Genomic DNA, 23,437 nt, shown 5'->3' with positions numbered 1-23,437 from the left:
TCCATTGAGCGGCTGTCTTCACCACTTGGAGAAATGTTTCCACTCACCTCCTGGAAAAGCTTGCATCAAGGATTCTGCAATAAATTTTTGAAGTGATCGACAATAACAGTGGAGCTACTCATTACTGAGATCATGTTTGGAACTCAGATTTTTGTTCTTTTGATCAGCTGTTAAACAGCCTGTTTCAGTGTAAGCATTGTTTTCAATAAATTGCATGCTCAAAAAATGAATTGTCTCATTTCCATTTCTTCTTGTTGCACGTTGAAGAACATTGTTAAGACCCAACCATGCAAAATATGATTTTTTGCCATTTTTAAAGTGGTCTTAAAATTTTGATCAGGACTGTATAAATTTAAAATGCTTTTGTGTCAAAGCTCACACAGTGTTAATATCAGACCAAATCACTTCAACTGTCAATAAATATGTGTGTCAACATGTCTGCTCATATGTTGATTGAAAAGATTTTAAGTGTTCTGTTTCATGTCCATAAAGCAAACACTTGGGTTTAAGATATAATATGTAGTGTTGCAGCATGTACGTTAGATTCTCTGGCTGCGTGGGAAAAGAAAAAATATACATATTTAAAAGTATGCTGAAACCTGAACTGCTGCTTTTTTTTCTTCTTTTTTTACAGTCACAACACCATCAACAACAACACCTACATCAACAAATGGTATGATATTTGAAATGTACAATGCTCCAGATTATCACTTGCACTGTAAAATCTAAATAAATCGAATCTCTTTTGTTGTAACAATACAGCTATTTAAATTATCTAAAAATGAATCTGTTTGCCAAGTGACTCATGTAACTGAGAGCTGGGGTAAATTTAATTGTAGATTGCTGCCAACAGGATTTTGACCATGTGGAAATTGCTTTTTTTTTTTTTTGATATGGGAGCTTGTTGTCAACATTTTATTGTGTCCCATCATTGTGACAGGTTCATGTGATGCATTCACTCATTTTCTCCTTCACAGCACCAGTGGTCTTCTATATAGCAGTTGAATTGCACATCTCAGCAACCAATGTGCCCCCAAATATCACTGTTGTACTCAGAGACGTTATGAAAAATGTCATCTCTCCTCAAATTGAGTTTTTAACAGTAAAAGACTTGAACTTCACCACATGTAAGGACTTGATCTTATTTATGTGATTTTTGCGCTATTTTTTATATAGTGCTATATGAATGAGCTTTGTTTTGTCATTCTTTTAACTGTCTTGAAAAGGGTGCTCTCCAGTCTCTACGGGAGGGCAGCAGTGTCAGTGTGAGGACCAGTTTGCTTGGTCATGTGACAAGTGTGACGAATATGGTGCATGCAGTAATGTCACCTCAGAAACCTGTGGGTGCATCAACAAGCTTCCTCCTGGTGGAGAAATTTGTGAACCAATCTCAAGTAAGAATTCAGTAAATAATTTTTATGTGACCTGAATATGATGTATTCAAATATATCTTTAATACATTTATTTCTGTTGGAATTCTCTGGTGTTAATTTCCTTCTTTTTTCTTGGATCTTAATTTATTCTCCACAGCTTTCAATCCATGTATAACACCAAATACAACTACATTACCATCAGTGACAACTACAACAATGCCAACAACAACAACAACAATGCCAAACATAACAACAACAACAATGCCAAACACAACAACAACAACAACAACAACCACAACAACAACAACCACAACAACTACACCAATGACACAGACATTTGAAATAACTATGGATGTTGAATTCAAGGAAGAATACAATCAAGAAACCAATGACTTTCACAAAACTGTTAGCAACACCGTAAGTCTTTGCCTTTTTTTCTTTGTTATTTAGTTTTCTCTTTTTCTCCTTCTACTAATATTTATTCCCTGTTTTTGCCACTGTCTCAAACAGATCAGAGAAGAAGGACTGAATCAAGGAATACAAGCAAAATTAATTAAATTCCGGTAACTCACAGTGTCTTTTTTTATTACTACACAATTCCTAACAAGGTTTTTTCTTCACTCCTTTTATGGTATGGTTATTGAAACATTCCACTTGTTTTTGCAAAGTCCGTTCACAAAAACGGACTTTGCAAAAACGTTATGCAAAAGTGTTATGGGGGGAATATCATCATCCCCACCCTATGAGATTAGTTACCAACCTCCAAGAACAACTGATGTGTTGAAGGCACTGAATGAATTGAATTGAAGAAAGAAGTACACAAAAGAGTAAAGAAGTAGAACAACCTTTACATACCTGGGGCCTTAGAAACTGCCATTTTTTATTCCAAATGCACCCTGAGATAACTTCCTCCATTATGAGTAAAGTCACCCTATCCATCTTAACCATGTGTGGCACCACACACAAATGTGAGTTTTCTGCACAGTGAACTTAATCAAAACTAAATATCGGTCCAGGCTTGAAATAGGCAAATGAGAATGTGCCCAGGTTTAAAATCCTGGCAGCAAAAGCGAGAGCTTAGTTAGTAGGGAAGTTGATTAAAAGAGGGGGGAGAAAGTGAGCCCCTGCTACTCTATAGTTATTAAGACTTAAGATGAGATTTATTATCTGCAAAACTGGTTGAGACTGTTTAGTCAGGATGTGAAACACAAAAGGGGAAATTTAAATTCTTTCCCAATTCATTTAATTTTTCTGAGGTTAGCCACTTAATTTGAAGGACAAAATTTTCAAATTTTATTATTTTCTTTTGTTTTAAAATGGAGCCTTACTTTAAATAAGAATGTTGTGGAATCTAAACGCAACATGGGTCCCAGTGGTAATCACAGCACCCGGGGCAGTGATTCCTAAAATGGGGAAAAGGGTCCAGCAGATCCCAGGAAAAACATCTGACACCTATATCCAGAAGTGCGCAGTCCTAGCAACAGCAAAGATCCTGTGCATGGCCCTCAAGCTGCCAGGATCTGAGCTTGAAGGATAAAGACTGCTCGCAGGTCGAGTGAGGAATTTATATGTTCAACATTTCAGGACCTAGAGAAGGCCTTTAACTGCAGTCCTCAGGGTGTTCTGTGGCCCATTGTTGGCCATTGTGGCTCATGAATATGGACCCATTGTTGCAAGATATCTGGCCTCACAAACAAATGGTTGGTTTGCATTGCCGGCAAGATGTCAAATTCATTCCTGGTGGGTTCTGGACTTTGCAAAAGCTGCAGTTTGTCAATCATTCTGTTTATTACTTTCATCACAATTAAGACATTACTGTAAACATTTCCATCTGTTAAGTTGTAAATTAATGTGACTGAGGGAAAACTCAACATGCAGTAAAACTGTCTCTACTGCTCATTCTAAAAACATATAATCTGGAAATAGTCTGACATTTAGCCTTTACCCAGTAGAGAAAAAAATAATTGTTAATTATTTGCAATTTACTGTAATTTATTTTTATTTTATTTTTTTCCCATAACTAAAGGCATTTAATGTTTTTGTTATTTGAGATTAAACTTGTTTGGCCTGTGTGAGTGAACACATAGCATGTGAGAACTTAAGAGTTGGCAACTCTTTTGTGGTTACATTCTTTTAAAGGAATTCTGTTCTCTGTTGCAGGAGTGGAAGTACCATTGCCCAATATCAAGTCAGTGGTCCCTCTTCTATTACACCAGACTTTCAGGCACTAAATTTAAAAATATCTAACAACCTGGCAAAATTATATCCTGTAATATTTGAGGGTAAGGTAGTTTTTTACATTTATGCTTTCAAATGTTGTGAATATCTGTTGGTACAGATAGTTGTTTAATAATTGTGCGACATTTTTGTCCTTAAAGCCTCGGGTCCCCTGACATTTTCGCCAAATGATGGATTTTATGAGGAAACAGTGACTGTAACATGTGGCCCTCCACCAGGGGATTTTGGCACTGTCTCAGCAGCAGAGTGGAGACGTAATACGGTGCTCATATCTGAAGATGAAGAACACAGAATTTCATTTAAGGATGGAAAATCAACCTTAACTGTGTCCAGGTTTATTAGCGCTGACGATGGTAAGAAATGGGTTGCTGCATTCAATAGGAATACATTTTAATAGAATTTGTTTAATTAAAATTTAAATTAAAGTTCTGCATCACAGTTTTCTCTTAGTACTCAGGCCAGAGCAACAGCAAAATTCTGATTGGCTGGGTAAAATTCATCTTACAGTGCAACGCAAGCATTGTCAGTGCATCAATCAGTCTGACCCGCTTTTGAAAAGAACAAATTGCAGAGAAAGTTTCACCCAAAAATAATTATAGTGCAGTCTGTCTTAGTGTAGTAAATATATCACCACAATTATTTTATGTATTGAAGAGGTATCCAATGGTTGTGCCTAAGTCTCTCACAGAAAAGCTAATATATATATATACCATTTAAATACAGTGCAGAAGAATTCTGCCATGTTACTGAACCACCGCAATAAACTCTGATGAGAGCAAAATGTCTGGTGCGGAAAACTCTGTATACAGTATATATGTTCAGTGCAGATAGATATATAGTGTATAGGTATACATGTCATCCAAAAAATCCACAACACAGATCATACAAAAGAAATATGGTACAAAAGCCAAAAAAATGTTTTCCTTTGCTGAGCTGTTACACTTCATGTGAGCAGTATATGCATTTTAACCAGTGATTTAAGGACCACAATAGCATCTAAACAAAGGGACGTGACATTTATAGGTACACTAATATTCTGATATACAGTTTTTCCCAGTTTCTATGGCTCACTTCTCAAATAATAGTTTAGTGATGCAAAAGAGTACCGCCATTGGTTGGGGGCAGACAAACAGTTTCCCCTCTTGGGTTTGCAAGCACATTATAACGGGTGTGCAGTTTATGACAATTTGTGGCCAAACAGAGTATTAGGTTTTTTTTTTTACTGTACTATTTTATTATTAATGAGCTGATATTCTACTTTTTAGTTCTGTGCAGTCCAGTTTTTTTTCCCTCACAATACATTGTAAAGAGTCCTTTCATTTCAATGCAGAATGTAATATGTTCTGCTTTTAAGCATTTCAGCTATATTTTTACACAATCGCAGTTGGTTATTCCCAGAAAAATTAGGGTTGGATTGCTAAAAAGTAAAGTTTCAGTGTATGAGGGCGGAAAACCAGGAGTATTCCAAAAATGTTATTGTTGTTGTTATTATAAATATTTTATACCTCTTTTGTTGGTTTAATTTGAACATTTCACTTTTAATTACAGGAGTTTATGAATGTCGGCTGATGCGCACAAATGACAAAGCATTTTTTCGTCAGAAATCTGAAACATCATTCAGTCTGAAAACAAAACCCACAATCACAGTCTCACCAATCAGACAGTATGTGCAATGTTCCGGAGGAAGTGTGGCTCTGAAGTGCAGTGTGAGTGCTGGGTATGAGGTTCAGTTTCAGGACATTTCTGCAGCAGGTAAGCCTGACACAAAAACACAAAAATCAACAAAAGGCAAATCTGTTACTGAGAAACATTTTATATTACAGCATTTTTCACAAAAGCATATTTAATGCAATTAATATTATTTTGTAACTTTTCGGTCTTGCTATTGTTCTACTCTCTAGGATATTTTTAACTTACCTTTATTGTTGTTGTTTAGGCACTGGTACTTCGATTACCTATAATTATCCTACACCTCAAGGTTGTCAAGAAGGGGAAAAGACAGTCATCTGTCAGTTAAAAAACCAAAATTTATTTAAAAATACAATAACACTGCAGTTGTCCTCACAGAGTGAGTATTACTTAATACATTCAGATATTCACAAGTATGATCATGAACATGCATTCATACATACAAAATGAAAAATACATATTAAAACTGATGATGTATTTGTTCTCTCTCTGCATAGGTGCTTACTGTACAAATGACACATTTGGCCAAGGAGATATAGGTTACAAAGCTGCAGTGCCCTGTGATCCAAAATTTGTGGGACCAAACAAGGTGGGAGAAATAACTGCAGTGTGCAAGGAAAATAGGAAATTTGAAGATGTTGAATACAACTGCATCCTGTTGCCAGTTCAGGAGCTGCTTGACCAGTCCCAGGTAACCTAGCGCTCTGGTTGTTTCCAACAACAGATAATGAATCATTGATTCAATTAAGGCAACACAATGCAAGTCAAATCAAATTACTTTTATTGTCACATCACAATATACTGGTACACTGGTACAGCACATGCGAGTGAAATTCTTGTGTGCAAGCTTCAAGCAACAGTCTTGTGCAAAATGCAAGAAACAAGAGAATTACAAGAATAGGAATATGAGAATTATAAGAATAAATATATGTACAACTATAATAATGTATGCACCTCATTAAGTGTGTGTGTGTGTACATATGTATAAAATACACAGAGGTCAGATGTAGTAATGGTCTGAGCCAAACCCTAATTTGGCAACTGTGATGGAGTTGGTGGGAGGTATTGGCCTGTATTGAACTTATCTTAGATACCATCCTACTCCCCAACACCACCTAAAATGGGTACAGCATGCAACATCACAGAGGAAAGCACTGCCCACAACAGATTCATAGAGTATTATCCAACAGATGTTAAAAGACCTCATCTGCCTCAGAAAATAGAGAAAACTCTGGCCCTTCCTGTAAAGTGCAGTTGTGTTTTTAACCCACTCCACTTTATTGTCAGTGTTTTCTCTGAGGTATTTATGTTGTGGTGGTTTCATGGTCCTCCTAAAGTCCACAGTCAGCCACGAAATAGTAAAATCATATGGTCACTGGACACCTCTGCACATAGTGTGCCAGACACAGCCTGCAAAAGACACATGGGCTCATCCTCCTGTAGGCCCACAGTCCTGTAGGAGGTACCATTGGGGGTCAGCTGCAATGGGTGTCGCACGTCAAATGGGAGCAGAGGCCCTGGCAGACTGATTCCCGGGTACCAAGACTAGCAAATAATTATGTGTAATAATAATTCTATATCAGTATATTGGCTGTATGTAATGAATGAATATCTGTACTGTTGATGCACAGTGGTCCTGTGTGTGTGGTCCAGTGTTCTCCTTAAAAAGGGAATGAGAAAAATGCATCAGAAGCCTCATATGTGATTTTAAAGCAAGTGCATCACTTGTGCTTAAACCAGCAGGAAAACTAGAAGAAAGTAAAATAAGTAGAATATATAAAATTATCAAGTGGAGTTAACATGTAACATTGTTCTTTCCTCTGTTCAAATCTCACAGTTCTTGACTGCCGCTACATTGCCAGTATTTTTGGAAGAGCTCAAGAACGTCACTGTCAATTTTACTGAAGAAGTGATTACATCTCCTCCCAACATTAAAGCTATTGTGAGAATATTCAGCAATGTCGCCAACAAATCTTCATCCCTCGATATCTCAATTAGCAGAGTTTCAATGGAGGTATGTTGATTAGATTGCAGACGTTTTCACATTCTGAACAGTTAATGTTTTTAATCTAAAATCATTCTTTTCACTTTACTATAGAATGTCTTGATAACAGCAGGGGTTCTCACCATCAATGGAACAAAGCAAACATGGAACTTTCTGAATAACAATGACACCAAAAGGATCTCAAACAACACTGCTGTTAACAGTGTTAGCTCATCATTTTTGGACTCCCTTGAAATAATAACATCTCGTCTTGTCAATGCAACTTTTGAGATTACGACAGGCTTTATTCAGTTAAACAGAACTACATTCACAGACACTTTCAATGCTGAATTTAATTCTTCAGTGACAATACAAATACCAGAGTCTAATGGAGATAACAAAACAATCACTATGATAGTATTTAACTCGTTAGATAACGTACTACCTGCAAGAGATGAGGCCAATTCATCGCTCAAGTCCATAAACGGCAGGGTTGTACTTGTTCAGTCCACTGGCCAAATCAATAATATCTCTTTCACATATGATATTTTAAATGGTACACTGAAAAACCCTGAATGTGTCTTCTGGAACTTCAGCCTCTTTGATGGTCTGGGAGGATGGGACGGCAAGGGCTGCAAGTTAGTGTTAAACATAAATGAAACAGAAACTGTCACCTGCAACTGCAACCACCTGACCTCATTCTCCATCCTCATGTCACCGAACAGTCCGAAGAAACTCTATTTGGACATTATAACCTACATTGGAGTTGGCATTTCAATGGGATCCTTGGTCATATGTCTCATCATTGAAGGCCTCATTTGGAGAAAAATAAGAAAGAATGAAACCTCTTACTTGCGTCATGTTGCCATTGTTAACATCGCTGTTTCCCTCCTGATTGCAAACATTTGGTTTATAATTGGAGCGGCCATTTCAGATGCAGAAGTTAAAAACCCCCCAGCATGCACTGCAGCTACCTTTTTTATCCATTTGTTCTACCTAGCCCTGTTCTTCTGGATGCTGGCCTCAGCTATGCTGCTGCTCTACCGTACAACTAATGTTTTTGGTGGGGGTTTGTCGAAAGCATCTATGCTGGCCATTGGATTTTTTCTAGGCTACGGAGCTCCTCTCATCATTGCAACAGTAACTATAGCTGCAACTGCACCTGACAACGGATACATTCGAGAAAATACCATATGCTGGCTCAACTGGGATAAGTCCAAAGCTCTGCTGGCATTTGTGATTCCTGCACTTTTAATAGTGGTGATAAACCTCATTATCCTGGTTGTGGTTTTGTACAAAATCATAAGGAGAAGGGTTGGAACAACTGCTGCACAAGCAGAGGAAAAGCACGTCTTAGTGGTTATTGCCAAGAGCTTGGCTGTGCTCACACCATTTTTTGGCATAACTTGGGGTTTGGGAGCTGGAATTATGGCTGATCCAACAAATGAAGGAATCCATATTGCATTTGCATTCTTCAATTCGCTACAGGTACAAATTCATTTTTCCCTTATCTGTATACCATGATAGTAGCATCTTTAATCACTAAATCCTTGATAACTCATGTTACTCTGTTTTTTAAAAAGGGCTTCTTTATTTTGGTATTTGGAACACTGCTGGACGGTAAGGTACGTACAGCTCAATTTTACTGCAGGTTATTTCAAGGAAAAATAATAATTTATATATGAATGATGTTTACGAATGAATATATGATTATTCCTGAATTACTTACAAATTAAAGGTAATTGATATCAATTTGGTTTAACCCTTTACAGCCGATCGGAGCGGGCACGCTCTGTTTTGCGTAACTATTTTTAAATCCCAGTAGCACTGCAACCACGTAAGCTAGCGCAAAAATTTTTTTTGCATATGAAACCGGAGGAGTTGTACTCACATCTTATGCCATCAGCTTGTCCTAGGTCACGGTTTCCTTCCACATAAAGCTTTGCAAAAACTGCATAAAAAGCGCTTGCAGGAACAAAAACACAATATTCCAGAAACACGCTGTGCCGGTCCGATCAGCTGTTCATAACACTTCCTACGTTGGAATAGACGTCAGCGCGAACTTTTGCATTTCCGCCATTACCTGCCCGAAACCGGAAGTGGCGTCATTTTCGCGGAAATGTAGTCTTTTTTACCATCAGGCCCTCAGAGCCTATACTCGTCTTTTTAAAAGTTATCTTTGACTTTATGACTTTCTGTGTCGTTTCTGGGATGCTTAGGACTCACATTGCACTGCTGGAAATAGTTTATTTTGATGCATATGCTGCTTTTTTGCAAATTTGCAGTATAATATTTATTTTCGTTTTTCCTGCAGTGTATAAAAATTGGTGTATTTCAAAAATAAAACTATGAAGACACTCAAAATAAATTTCCTGTGGTGGGAAACTATTTTGTGCAACTTTTTTGTATTTACAGTTTTGAGGGATAAGCCTCTTAAATTTCTCTAACTAGAAATATATGTTAAAAAACAAAAACGATTTTCAATTTTTTTTGTAGTTTATTGCACTTTTTTGCAATTTATGTAATTACTATGCACTTAATGAATACATATTATTAAAATCTGGGCTATAATGGTTGTATTGATGTATAGCAACTTGAAATGCTCCCAAAAATGGCTCCACAGCAGGTAAAAATATAATATAAGCTCTGGCGGACTTGGTTCTATGGTAGGTCTTAAAGGGTTAACAACCAAGTGTGTACTGGAAAGAAATGTAATAATTGTCTCCTGATCTTTACTGACAAAAGACTATAAATTGTAATAATATTACACTAAAATCGTCCTTTGTCAAGTCAAACTTCCGCCTTTACATTTCTTGAGACTTCTTGGTTTCTCTGTAAGTCCATTCAAATGACTACTCAGACTTGAGGATGAAAGTAGGAGACAGGCCCACACTTCAATAACTAACAGTTATGTGTATGTGGTCGCATTCCACACAAGCACACAAAACAGCACAATGAACATCTTCACAGAAGTGCAAAAATAGAAGATGGTTTGCTTGTAGTGTTTGGCTTGGCCACATGAATAAATTAAATTTTAAGAACAAATTTATGTGACTTCCATTTTAGTAATCTAACATTTGACATTTCATTTATCAGGTGCGGTCAGCAATAGCATCATGGTCACAAACCTCCAGAAGTAGGACAGGGGTAAGAACAGGTTTCCTAGTCATGGGCTTCATGTTCCTTGTTTTTTTCCTTTCTTAGGAATCACCGATAATTTGCTTCTTGTTAATATTGTATGATTTATTTTTATTTTGTTTTTTTAGAGCACAAGTGCTGGAAACTCAACATCAAGTGGACTTCGATTTTTAAGGAACTGGAGACGTGGAAGAGGTAAAGAACCATCAAGGAAATTAATCAATTAAGGTTCCATATAAAAATGAAGTGAAAACTGTGTGTTTTTAGGTGTGCTTGTACTTTGATCAGGCAGTCCAACCGGGAAAATAATAATTAGATGGGTGGCGCATCAACAGATACAAAATGTCATTTTTTAAACATTTTTATTCATACAATTATTTTAACTGCCACCGAAACTACAGCTTCCTGGTGTAGTACTGTTCCTACTGTTGTATTTTTTTTTTTTAAATTCACACAACACAGAATAACTGTTCTATTATTGTTTTGCTTTTTTTTGTTTGTTTGGTTTTTTTTAGATGGCTACAACATGACCTCCAGTGCATCAAGTGATGTGCATTCAGCTAGCAACACGTAATCTATGCAGAAATCTGTGGTGATTCAGATTACCAACAAGAAGTCAGCCCCCCTCTCACCTTTTTCCCTATTTGCAATAAATTCAACTTTGATGGGTTTTATTTATATCTTACATAATATTGAATCCTAGAAGAATCTGGCTTGATTTAAAAAACAAAAAAAACAAAATAAATAAATATGTGATTGCTACACTAGTTTTTGAATGGCGTGATAAATGTTGGAATCATAATTATAACGTTTTAAATTTTTTATTCATCTTTGATTTTGATTTGAATGTATGATTATCACATGTCAAATAGTACATATTTGTAGTTACTAATACATTCTGAATGTATGTTTGAACTGTTTTAGAAGAAAAGTGTTAAGTTTACTTATTCTAAAGAGTGAGCAGATTTGATTTCTGATGTAAACATGAGTTAAACATTGCACTTGCAACATCAGTGCATCAGCGAATCTTGGTCGCTAAAAAAATATTTAACATTTTCTACATGTAGTCATTATAAGCTAATTTTAAATACCAAACAACCTTTGTTAAAGAAAGTTTTGGTGTTAACCACTTTATAAGCTTGGCTACCACTTAGTTGTAGAAGGAAATCTGTCTCTAAATCTTGCGGTATTAATTCCATCTGAATGTATTATAGTGCATGATCCCAAAATTAATCTCATGAAAATAATTAATTTAGCTTTAATAATATCATTAATTCTTACCAATCGCTGGTATTTTTTTAAATTCTGTATATTTTATGCTGTATAATAATAATTTCTTAATAATTTCTCATACATCTTACTTTTACCCAATCCTTTTTTCTTTCCTGACCAAAAAATAGTTATACTAACTAGCACTTTCATGTTATAGTCACTCTCTTCTGACTTCTCAAAATAAACTAAATATGCTTTTATCTTTTTTTGCGCACTTATTGTTGTATATTCTTGCATAATTTTGCCATGCTTTAACACCTGACACTCGGACCGGCGGCCGCCTCGGGTCTCTCCTCCTCCCCTTTCCCTCATCCACCTGCTGGCCTCCAACACTTGCTAATGTTACTGAATCTGTGGAAGCTCCGCGATAGCCACCACACGAAGTAACGAATAACGACCCTATCTAAATCCCAGTAACGATTAATGTGTTCCTGATTTTGGCATAATAACTAGTTACCGTGCTCGTTACCACAATAATAACGTAGTTACTGTAACGTGTTACTTAATAAAGCGTTAGTCCCAACACTGACAGTAAAGCAGTCGTTTCCATTTAATTATATGTCATTTGTGATATTTGGGTTTTCTACACACATGGAGCAACACAACGTTGAAGTCACTATCAGTTCCTGGGGAGGAGAAGGTAACAAAGCCAGGTGGTGTCCCTGTGAAGGTGTCCAGTGTTGGGAAGGTTACTTTTAAAATGTATTCCATTACAGCATACAGAATACATGCCCCAAAATGTATTCTGTAACGTATTCCGTTACGTTACTCAATGACAGTAACGTATTCTGAATACTTTGGATTACTTAATATATTATCATGCTTTTTACAACAACGTGAATGTACTATTGCTGTGTGATTTATTACTATTACTGAAGGTCCGCGACTCCGAACTGTAGTAAAGGGACCTCTGACTAATACGGCGGGGTCCCTGTCGGCTTGTAGATGAAAAATAGCTTTACTTTGTTGTGTGGGTCAATTTTTCTTGTGAGAGACAGAGAGAGGCGTTGAAAGGCTGCACCAACGGAACTTATTGTTTTTGGAGGAAAACACGAACAGTCGAGTCTTAATAGCTTACTTACAACTGGGCTCGTCAGGCACTCTTCTTGGCTGCAGTGGTTATTATTATATTTACATGCTTCCAGCTCCCATTTTTCCTCGATGACAACTGGTACCTTTCCACTCCCCTTTTTCCCCCTCCTCGCTCACAGACACATAATGTGTATGGCAGTCCATTCTCCCTGCAACACGGACTACACTGCCTATGATGCTACATTCTTTAGAGCTATGCTTGTAGCATTCTGCCTGTTAGCTTAGCACAACAACAACTACGAAAAGGCGCTCTCTCACCCAGGAAACACACAGTCGCAGAGAGAGAGAGAGAGAGCGTCGCCCTGTAACCATGGCAACCGTAACGCTGCCGCCTGGAACAACAGAACGTAGCTGTCAAACAAAACCCAAACAGTCCTGACCCGCGACAATATGAAACAGGAAAGTACCGCAGTGTAATCCATTTATTTCAACAAAGTAACTGTATTCTGAATACCACCTTTTTAAACGGTAACTGTAACGGAATACAGTTACTCATATTTTGTATTTTAAATACGTAACGGCGGTACATGTATTCCGTTACTCCCCAACACTGAAGGTGTCACTGATCCAATTCTGGTATTGGGACCAGAGGTGGGCAGTAAATGCGTTACTGTAATCTGATTACTTTTTTCAAGTAACAAGTAATGCAAGGGATTACTATTGCAAAAAATGTAATTAGATTACTGTTACTTTCCCGTAAGCACGCTGCATTACTAAACTGTGATTTTGTTTGAGTATACAAATACCTAATACTATCCTATTAGGTATCTGTGTGATTCTCAAATTACAGTAAATGAATCTCAAGAAAGCAAGTGAAACCTTGAACCGATCCGTCCATCCGCTTATCCTATATAAGGATATATATAAGGAATACTTAGCAACTATCCATCCATCCATTCGCTTCCGCTTATCCTTTTCAGGGTCGCGGGGCGCGCTGGACCCTATCCCAGCTGTCATAGGGCGAGAGGTACAGGACACCCTGGACAGGTCGCCAGTCTGTCGCAGGGCTAACAAATAGAGACACAGACAACCATTCACACTCACATTCACTCACAGATTTAGATTAAGGTACCCTTTAATCTAAATTAAGGGTACCCCTTAGCAAGGTACCGCCCCTACACACTGCTCCCAGGGGCGCCCAATGGCTGCCCAATGCTTCACTGAGTGAATGGGTTAAATGCAGAGAGGAATTTCCCCAAGGGGATCAATAAAGTATAAAGTAAGTTAAGTATATATATCATGTTCTACCTGAGTAGCGAAAGACCGCGGTGACCTGAAAATGATGTGCCGGAGGTTTGCCATTCTCGCTGGCTCAAGTCACCATTGAACCCCCCGGCTAGCTATCGAGCTGGTGGGTGACTGATGTCTCCGAAAATGTTGGAGCACTTTTGCAAATATGTGATGTCTTGATAAACTGAGCAGATATTTGAAGTTTACATACCCACACCTCGCCTGGAAATATGTTAAAAGTTTATTTTGTGACCCAGAAAGTAATAAGAGTAATATTAAAACTGAGTAGCGGCCACCATTGTTGGAAACTGGAGTTTGGCTGGGCCGTGCTATGAATTCTGGAATATGGTAGGCCACGAAGGACACACCCGACCCATCCTTCAAATTCGGGGAAAAGGAGGACGCGTTTGTCGGCTGCATTCGGAGGACGCTACGAATTTGGACAGCCTTCGTTGCGTCGCTGTGACGTAATTGGCCTACCAATGCAGCCTCAGGAGGCTGCAGCCCATGAACTTGGACACCCCCTGCATGTTATTCTGTAAAACACAAAGAGAGCCACGCGCTCACACGATGCTCCCAATAGCTGCAGATCCTGATGCTGTGGTGAATATTTGACACACTTTTTGTTGTAATTTTTTTTTTTGCCTGTTCCATTCGGTACTTTAGCAATCAAAATTGTTTTCTGAAGGCCAGGAAAGATGCTCAACGGATTAATTTTTTCAAGTGGAGAAAATATGCAAATGCCTTATTGTTCCACTTGAATGTTCCACTACTATTAATGCTATATGTGACACAGCTCCTGTAATCACAAAGAGAACAGAATAATCACAAACTGTGAAATATAAATTTTATTAGCTATTTATTAAGAAAAAGAAAAGCCTAATATACTAGCAAGTTTCCAATATAATATTTACCTTTGAGTTGTTGGTGCTTTTTAAATGGAGATCTCCAAAGCTGAGACGATGGAATGGGTCCTGGTTCAGTCTGCTCCTGCGTGGTGGTATTCAACAACATATGGAGATATTATCAGCATTGTTTGAGCTGCTGCCCAAGTATTGGACAACAAATATTATTAAAATTATTACTCTCACAGGATTGTACAGAATACTGCATATGTAACTTTTTGAACAATACCGCATTAAAAATCATTCTGACAGTTTTTTTTTAAATCTGAATACATGAAACAAACTCAGTAAAAAAGACAATTGTACAGAGTCAGTGCTAAAAATTAAACATACATTTTTGCTTACCTGCCAAGTGGCAGTAGTTGGTTTCAGTGAATAAATATTGGGCTGTGTTATTTTAATATTGATTAATAAGGGGTTACTAAATTGAAAACTTTTATTTAAGTTGGTGTTACTGTCGTTACAGATGTGGCAAGAGATATAGAAAATGCTGCTGTTTGCACATATTTAATAATTACTTATGCGCAAGAGCTGAAGGGGTGTCTAGCCTGTTGCTCTTACAGCATAATACTCGTAATAAAAGTACGGTAACTGTAGTTAGTTAGTGACTGAGCAGCCCGGTGCATTTCTCCTGATTTCTTTAGTCTGGATAAATTGATTCACCTCCACAGATTAGCTAAACGAACTTCACAAAACGAGTTTCCCCACAGCTGAGTCCTCATCTTAGATAGCTAGCTAAGGATGTTAGTTACAGGTTAGCTTACAAGCACATTTAACTTACAGCAAAAATTGCGGCAGGACCTTGGGTCCTTCTGGTCTGGCTCTTCATTAAATTGGTAGTCCACTTCAATGAAGAACTCCTCGTGCTGTCAGTTTAAAACAGTCAGTAACGTAAATGCTGGACCTCTTTCCTGCGTCTCCTCTATTTGCCACGATCTTGAGTATCTGGCCATGTTTTGTGTTTATTAATTTCCAGTGTTTTAGTGCTCTATGTGTTATGAGTAGCTGTGTGCAGACAGGAATAGGACCCAAGGTGCAGACTCCGGAGACAGTCGTGAACTCAAAACAGCTTTAATGTAAAACTCAAAACATAACATAACTGGAAAAAATCAAAATAAACTTAAACCGGAGGACTGACAGAACACACAGCTAGGTAAACGGTAGATCGCGACCCAGACACAAAGAAACACAGGGCTTAAATACACAGAGGGAGCAATCAGGGAATGGGTAACAGGAGGAAAACACAGCTGGGGCAAATCAGGCCTAACGAGACAAGGGGAAGCAAAACCAAACACATTAACATCAGACATGGACTTTCAAAGTAAAACAGGAAACATAACACAGACTGAACAAAAGACACAGACTCACATGCAGGCACTACAACAGAGGGAACAGAGACGTGGGACCAGGGCAGACACAGACACTGACTGGACACGGGGATATAGGAACTAAGGATACACAGAGACGCGAACTAGACAAGGGGATACAGCTGACAGGGGAGACAGAGCAACTAAAGAAGACAGAGACATAAACCATAAGACAGAACTCAAAGAAACCAAAGACTGGAAATAATAAATAATAAACTCAAAAACCTTGGGTCAACGACCCAGGCATCCTAACACTATGTGCCTGCCTTGTGTTCCTTGTGTTGTGTCTAGTGTTTTTGGTTCTATGTTCATGTTTTCTGTTTTGCTTCCTCCCAGTCTCGCCTGATTAGCGTCAGCTGTGTTCCCTGCCTGTCTGCCATTTCGTCATGTGGGTATATATAGTCTGTGGTTCCCTTTATTCCTTGTCGGGTCGTCTGCATTACTTTGGCGTCTCTCCGGTGTGTCATTTCCTCTATGTCTCAGGCTTTCTAGCTTCAGGTTAGTTTTCACAGTATAGGTTACTTTTACAAAATAACTTGTATGGCATTGACCAATATATACCATATTTTGCAGACAAAGAGTTACAGGACTCTCTTCCAGATCATAGTCAGGAGCTCAGTGCACAGCAGGAACTTAACACAGACTTATACTCATAATACAAGTCAGCAGTCCAAGAGACCGCTCAGGGAGTTTGTGTGTTTGCTCAGACACATGAAAAATTAGAGGGAGCATTGGTCATGTGTCATATAAGGTCAGTTGCATGACCAAAAATAGTTTATAAATTATTTGTCAAATTACTTGTCAAAATGTTTGTTTACACATATATCACACTAAATAATTCAACATTATGATCATCAGAACCTTTGCTTTGATACATTTTCTCTAACTGGACCTCTTTACATTTTTGTAGAATACTTCTCCTTTACACTGTTAATTAGAGGCTTGCATGGAGTCATTTTGGCATTGGTAATGTTTAATCAATATTGTTATATAGTATTTTGTAATAGTTATTAGAGATGGACCGATCCGATATTACGTATCGGTATCGGTCCGATACTGACCTAAATTACTGGATCGGATATCGGAGAAAAATAAAAAATGTAATCCGATCCATTAAATATCACGAAAGCACCTCACAAAACTTGCAACACGCCGTAACTCACCTCAGAACGTTAGCACATTGGAGCAGTATGCATCACGTGAAAGAGCGGCTGTGGCATGCGGGACCTGTCGGTGGTCTGGATAGCATTTGGAGCTTCGCTGGCAACCCGGCATTTCATCTCCGACAAAGTTATCCCGAGAGAAGTAAAGCAAGTGTGTAAGTCCATCTCTGAATGTTTGTAAAGCATTCCTGCGTTAAGCTTAACAAGCGACTGCCTCTTCTTGCTGCTACTTCAATCGTCAAACTGCTTAATGATCAGCTGATCGGCTTTTCTGTCGCGAGTCCGTGTCTCTAGTTTGCTTTTGGCCCACTTTGCACCAGAAAGAGGAAACCAGCGGCTGAACAACAGCAGCACGTTTAAGCTTGATCAGCTGTTGTTAGAATTTATTTAATATTACTTTCTACTCGAGGATCTTTTTCTACGTAGCTGACGCTGGTAACTGAGCAGGGGCGGATCTAGCAAAGTTTAGCCAGGGGGGCCGATAGGGCATTAATAGGGAAAAGGGGGCACAAAGACATACTTTTCTTTCTTATTCTCATTTAAAATGTCTAGCTTTTAATAAATAATTATCTGACACCCAAAGTTTTAATTTGATGTAAAATGAATAGAAGTCAATTACTGTATATAGTGACTATTAAGTCTAATATATATACCCTAGTAAGCTATAGTACTTTTTCCTTTGGGAAGGTACCATCTGTGCAGTCTGCAATTTTGTTGAAGAAAGATGTTGAATCTATTTAATATTTCTTGAAAAATAATTGATTTCTGTGCATTTTTTTTCACACTGCATCAAATTAAGGTTGATTACGTCGATTAAGCATCATGAGGTGGAGCGTGAGGGGTGGTTCCCTATTTTTTATTTATTTATTTTTGTTGTTGCTGGGAGTTGGAACCCTATTAGTTAGGTTGCTTAATATTTATGCTAAGTACTCTTTAAAATACCAGAATAGGGAGGATGGTGTAGGTTTAAGTTTATTAGATTGATCAGTATTGCTGAACTATGAAATATTTTTTTTGCATACAGGTATAACAGAATAGCTTTAGTGTAGTTGTTGTTTTAAACTTGAGTATGAACTTATACAAAATGCAGCAAGATATTTAAAAAACAGTTTTGTTGATTAAAAAACACTATATCGGATTCATATCGGTATCGACAGATATCCAAATTTATGATATCGATATCGGTATCGGACATAAAAAAGTGGTATCGTGCCATCTCTAATAGTTATACTATTATTGGCCAAAGACATATTGGAAAACAAAATGATAGTTTGTCGACTAAAATGTTTCATCCCAAATATGACCCTAGCCATATTTAATCATAGATGAGTGTCTCATTATGTCTGTAAATTATTTCTGCGTGTGTTCTCTCTTTTAAGACTCTGCTGGTCCCTGGTCTCCTGGTCGCTGCTCATTGGCCATTGAAAAAACTTCCTCCAGCATCAGTCATTACTAGTGATGGTAAATTCTATTCTTTTCTTAATCAAGCTTGAATGAGTCACTCACCAAAATGAATCGTGTTATTTGAGTCACTGAGTCAGTTGCCCAGAGAGTGCAAAAAATTTAATAAACATAATTTTAAGCTAGACATATTTCTACTAATGAAATTAGTTTGCTAACAGTAACAGGGATGAGTCAGTGAATGAGTCAGTTGGGCTTGTGAATAATGATTCATTAGTCAGTAAAGTGATTCTCGAGTATTGAACGATTCGTTCTTGATTCGCACATCACTAGTCATTACTCTTGCAGCAACTGGCAGCAAACCCTTTAGTGTTTAACCCTGTGTGTGGTGTGTGTGTGTGTGTGTGTGTGTGTGTGTGTGTGTGCGTGCGCACACGCATCTGTGTGTCTTCTGTAGTGTTCGTTTGTAAATAGCACTGAGGCAGAAGGGGTAAACTGCCTATTTATTTTGTATGACGGTAGTGCTTGTTAGCAATGGCAATTCCGGTTCTTTTTAGAGAACCAGCTCTTTTGGCTCTTCAGGTTGTTTTGTTGCTTTAATTAATTTATTATCAACAACAATATAAAATTATGCACAAAAGAAATTACTAATGTAAAAAAACCCTGTGGTTTTATTTATATATGTTTATATATAAATATATAAGCGTTAACTAAACTTCCAAAACAGAGATACCTAGATCACTTAAATATAGAATTGAAAGCATATGTGTATTGTTTGTGTATTTATACACAAGCACTCATATATATTCAAGTAATTAAAAAGAAATGTTCATTTACCTCTTACTACCACACACCAAATCTGGTCGTTGGTACTTCCTGGCTTGTGTAGCCACTAGCTAACAAAAGCTCAACACTGAAGCGGGAAAAAAAGAAAAAAGAGAGAGGGTGGCAGAAAGAAAAAAACCCCATGGCTCCCAACAAGGAAATGGAGGCAAGAAATGTCATGTTTTAAGAATGATTATGTCTAAGCTTATGTTGTTCAGCAGGTTTCCAAAAACACTGATGTAAAACAAAAACTAGTCATTGGCAGATCTGCCAACTTAGCTGGCAGAAAAACAAATGTCAAGTTCTGTCAACCTCTGAATGATGACTGGTTAATCAATAACGACTTTTGATTACATGACTCCTTTCTCGCTGACAGCTCCTTGGCAACTATCCCAAAAGTCTTTCAAGTTCAAACATTTTTCTACTTGTTTTAATAAAGTAGGCATTTAAGGTTTTGAGAGAATATGTCCATTTGAACAGAAAGCTTTTATATTATAAATGTTCAAAGTTTCAATCAAAATGAATCATAATGACTTTATTTATCTTATCTTTTGTCATTATGAATATTTTAACGTAACGAATTTAGCACCTCGCTCATTAAAACAAAACCACAAACCTGTGGCTGCACACATTTGGTTACTACTTATAATTCAGGTGGGAGGATGGAAGGCCAGCAGTTGTAAGTTAGTCAGCCATGAGACCATTGTTCACTATTTTTTCACTTGTTGTACTTCTTTGTGTATCTTCTACTTTGTTCATGTCTTCGATTTTAATTCCAGTTATGTTTGGACATAAACTACTTTGTTTAGGTCAAAGAAAAGATTGTGGGTTTGGTTTAAATGTGCCCCTTCACAACACACATCTGAGGCTAAACTTGTTTATGTGTTACTTGATGGAAGTTTCCATTAGCATATACTTCATGGTATTTGTGCCCAAGGACATTTTGTGCATGTCTCTGAGACACCTGTGGCTTTGATGAGAGAGCAGAATATGATCGTGCCATGAAAAAGTGAACTGACACAGTGCTGATCAGCTGTTTTTTGAAATTCTATTTTATAAATTGTCAAAATAAATCATCATCAGCTAGTCATGACAAGAAGATTTCAGAACCACAGTAATAACCCAAAGGGTTCAGAAAGATCCCTGTGTTAGATGCTGAGGAAGACAACAAGGGTGTACGACGTGCTCTGCCCTTTCATCCTACAGCTGCTTTGGAACAAGAGAATGAGGGGTGAAAAGCGCCCTCCTCCAACAAGAGCATGCCAAGTTTCAACATGCAGAGCGAAACTGTGTCACCCATGAGGGATTAACAAAGAAACACAAACAACGCCTGATTAAACAGTCAGGCTATTTTTGCCTGAAAAGTTCAGTGTGTTTTAGGTTAAGGTGGTCATTGATGTGACTTTTCTAATCATTTTTACAAATGATAAAAATGTACATGTCTTCCCAAACATCACAAACAAAGGAAAAGTGTATATGAATTCCTGAGTTTCTAACTTTTCTCTAGTCCTGATATGATTAAATGTAACTAGTGTAAATATAATATGCAAATTTCACAGCTACTTGACTAACAATTATTTGTGCACACTCTGCATGGGCTAGACTGTTTCGTAGGGTGATACCAGTTCCTGACACGTAAGAAAGCTGTGCGTTGGATCTTAAATACCATAGTGAATATATCAACAGTTTGTTAAACAGTTTCTTTGACATATCTAATGAGTCCTGACACATTATCTGACACCCTAAAAATGATTTTGGGGACATCCCATTTCATTGAGGGATTTTACTAGGCCTCAAGCATGCTTTAAAAGTCATGTTTGGCTTTATATTCTTTTCTGTATATTTCCTGGGATGCTTAGAACTCAAATTGCACTGCTGGAAATAGTTTATTTTGATGCACATGCTGTGTTTTTTTGAAAATTTGCATTACAACATTTATTTTCATTTTTCCTGCAGTATATAAAACTGGTGTATCTCAAAAATGAAACTATGAAGATACTCAAAATAAATTTCCTTTTGTTGGAAACTATTTTGTACAACTGTTTTGTATTTACAGTTTTGAGCAATAAACCTCTTAAATTTCTCCAAGTAGAAATATATCTAAATAAAACCAAAAACGATTTTCAATTTTTTTGTAGTTTATTGCACTTTATGCAATTTATGTAGTTTCTATGGATTTAATGCATACATATTACTAAAATTTGGGCTATAATGGTTGTATTGATGTATAGCAACTTGAAATGCTCCCAAAAATGGCACTACAGCATGTAAAAATATAAAGATAAGTGCTGGCGGACTTGGGTTAATGTCATGCACTACCTGCTCAAGAATAGATCTTATACAAGTCAGCTCAGCCACCACACTGTCTTGGGATGAGCTCCTAATGTCAGCTCCATCAGGTGCCTTGGGTGCCACTGATTCTTATATAGCGCTTTTATACTCTAGAGGAGTATTCAAAGCACTGTATACAACATGCCTCACTCACCCATTCACACACACTCACACTCCGATGAAAGCATCGGCAATTTGGGGTTAGTATCTTGCCCAAGGATATTTGGCATGCAGACTGGGGGAGCCAGGAATTGAACCACCAATCAGTAGCCGATCTGCTTCACCACCTGAGCCACAGCCACCCACAGTTGGCTGGTTTCGTGTCAAATAATGACTCTTCTGACTGCACTTGCAAACTCTAGACCTAAGTAAAACAAGTCCATCTGGCATACCAAACACTGGCCAATAGGTTACTATAATGTTCTTATGTATAATATCTATAGTTGGCCTCTAAAATATCTAAAATATCTTTGCAAAACTGTTATATTTGTTGTTTATATTTCTGCTGTCCTCATGACCAGAGTGCTCTTAAAAGACATGTTAATGTCACTGACACTCTTTAGATGGATACATGAAGGATGTACTGTATAAAAGTCACTTTGCCAATAACTGATTGCAGCTTGTGACAGGAATAATGTTTGTGGCTCAAAATTGCTTCATATCATTCCTGATAGATATGTTTGGCATATGTTTCACAGATTATAGTCCAACAAGGAAATCAACTATTGGCACAAGACCTGTTGTCACTGCACACCAGCCCTACAAACACTGATGCTGGCACCGGCCTTTCTTGGTTTCTGTCAAAATATGCATAGACTGTGTTCTATTGACTTTGTATTGACCATGTCTCGTATTTATATTCAGAAAAAAGTTATTTCTGGAATATTATCTTTATAGTTCTATCATTAAGCCATTAGGAGGCAAGAAACAGGTATAACAACTACAGCCTGGAAAAACCCAAAGCTTTACCTGCCGGCGGTGCTACGTAGTGAGAACAGCCAGCCAGCAACTACCCAAGAAGAGAGAGAGAGCAATGCGTGAAACTAAGATTGGAGGTGGACCCCAGGAATTGCTGGGACCATGACTATCCAATACAAGTTGCCAAAACCACTGACAATAAAACTAAACTAAACCTGCATAATAATAACAAAACAACAGAAACACAAATAATAACAAAAAAATCATAGCTGAATCATAGCTTAACAGATTACAGTCTGTCAGGGAGCCATGTGGAGAAATGTGGTCCAACTGCCTTCACAACATTACAGTGAATGCATTCTTTAACCACACTAAGAGACAGCAGGAAGAGCATTGTGTATGACTTGGTCCTTTTACTCATAAAGCTGATTATCATTATGGTAAAGAACGTCATGCGAGGAGCATATTTTTTAGGAAAGTCTAAGAAAGCGTGAAAGAGGTGTAGTCAGCA

The 23,437-nt window shown here is 37.6% G+C and overlaps 1 pseudogene; it reads left to right on the top strand.

The window, feature by feature from the left end:
* The window catches only part of LOC146636010 (uncharacterized), a 53,635-nt pseudogene extending 42,639 nt beyond the window's left edge, over nt 1-10,996 (top strand).
* Nucleotides 10,997-23,437: the final 12,441 nt, after the last annotated feature.

The sequence above is a fragment of the Diplotaxodon limnothrissa genome, linkage group LG3 (assembly GCF_057381915.1).
Source record: "Diplotaxodon limnothrissa isolate DT_005_m linkage group LG3, D_limnothrissa_male_GT1.1, whole genome shotgun sequence".
Taxonomy (NCBI): Eukaryota; Metazoa; Chordata; class Actinopteri; order Cichliformes; family Cichlidae; genus Diplotaxodon; species Diplotaxodon limnothrissa.
This window is presented reverse-complemented; position numbering and strand designations above follow the sequence as displayed.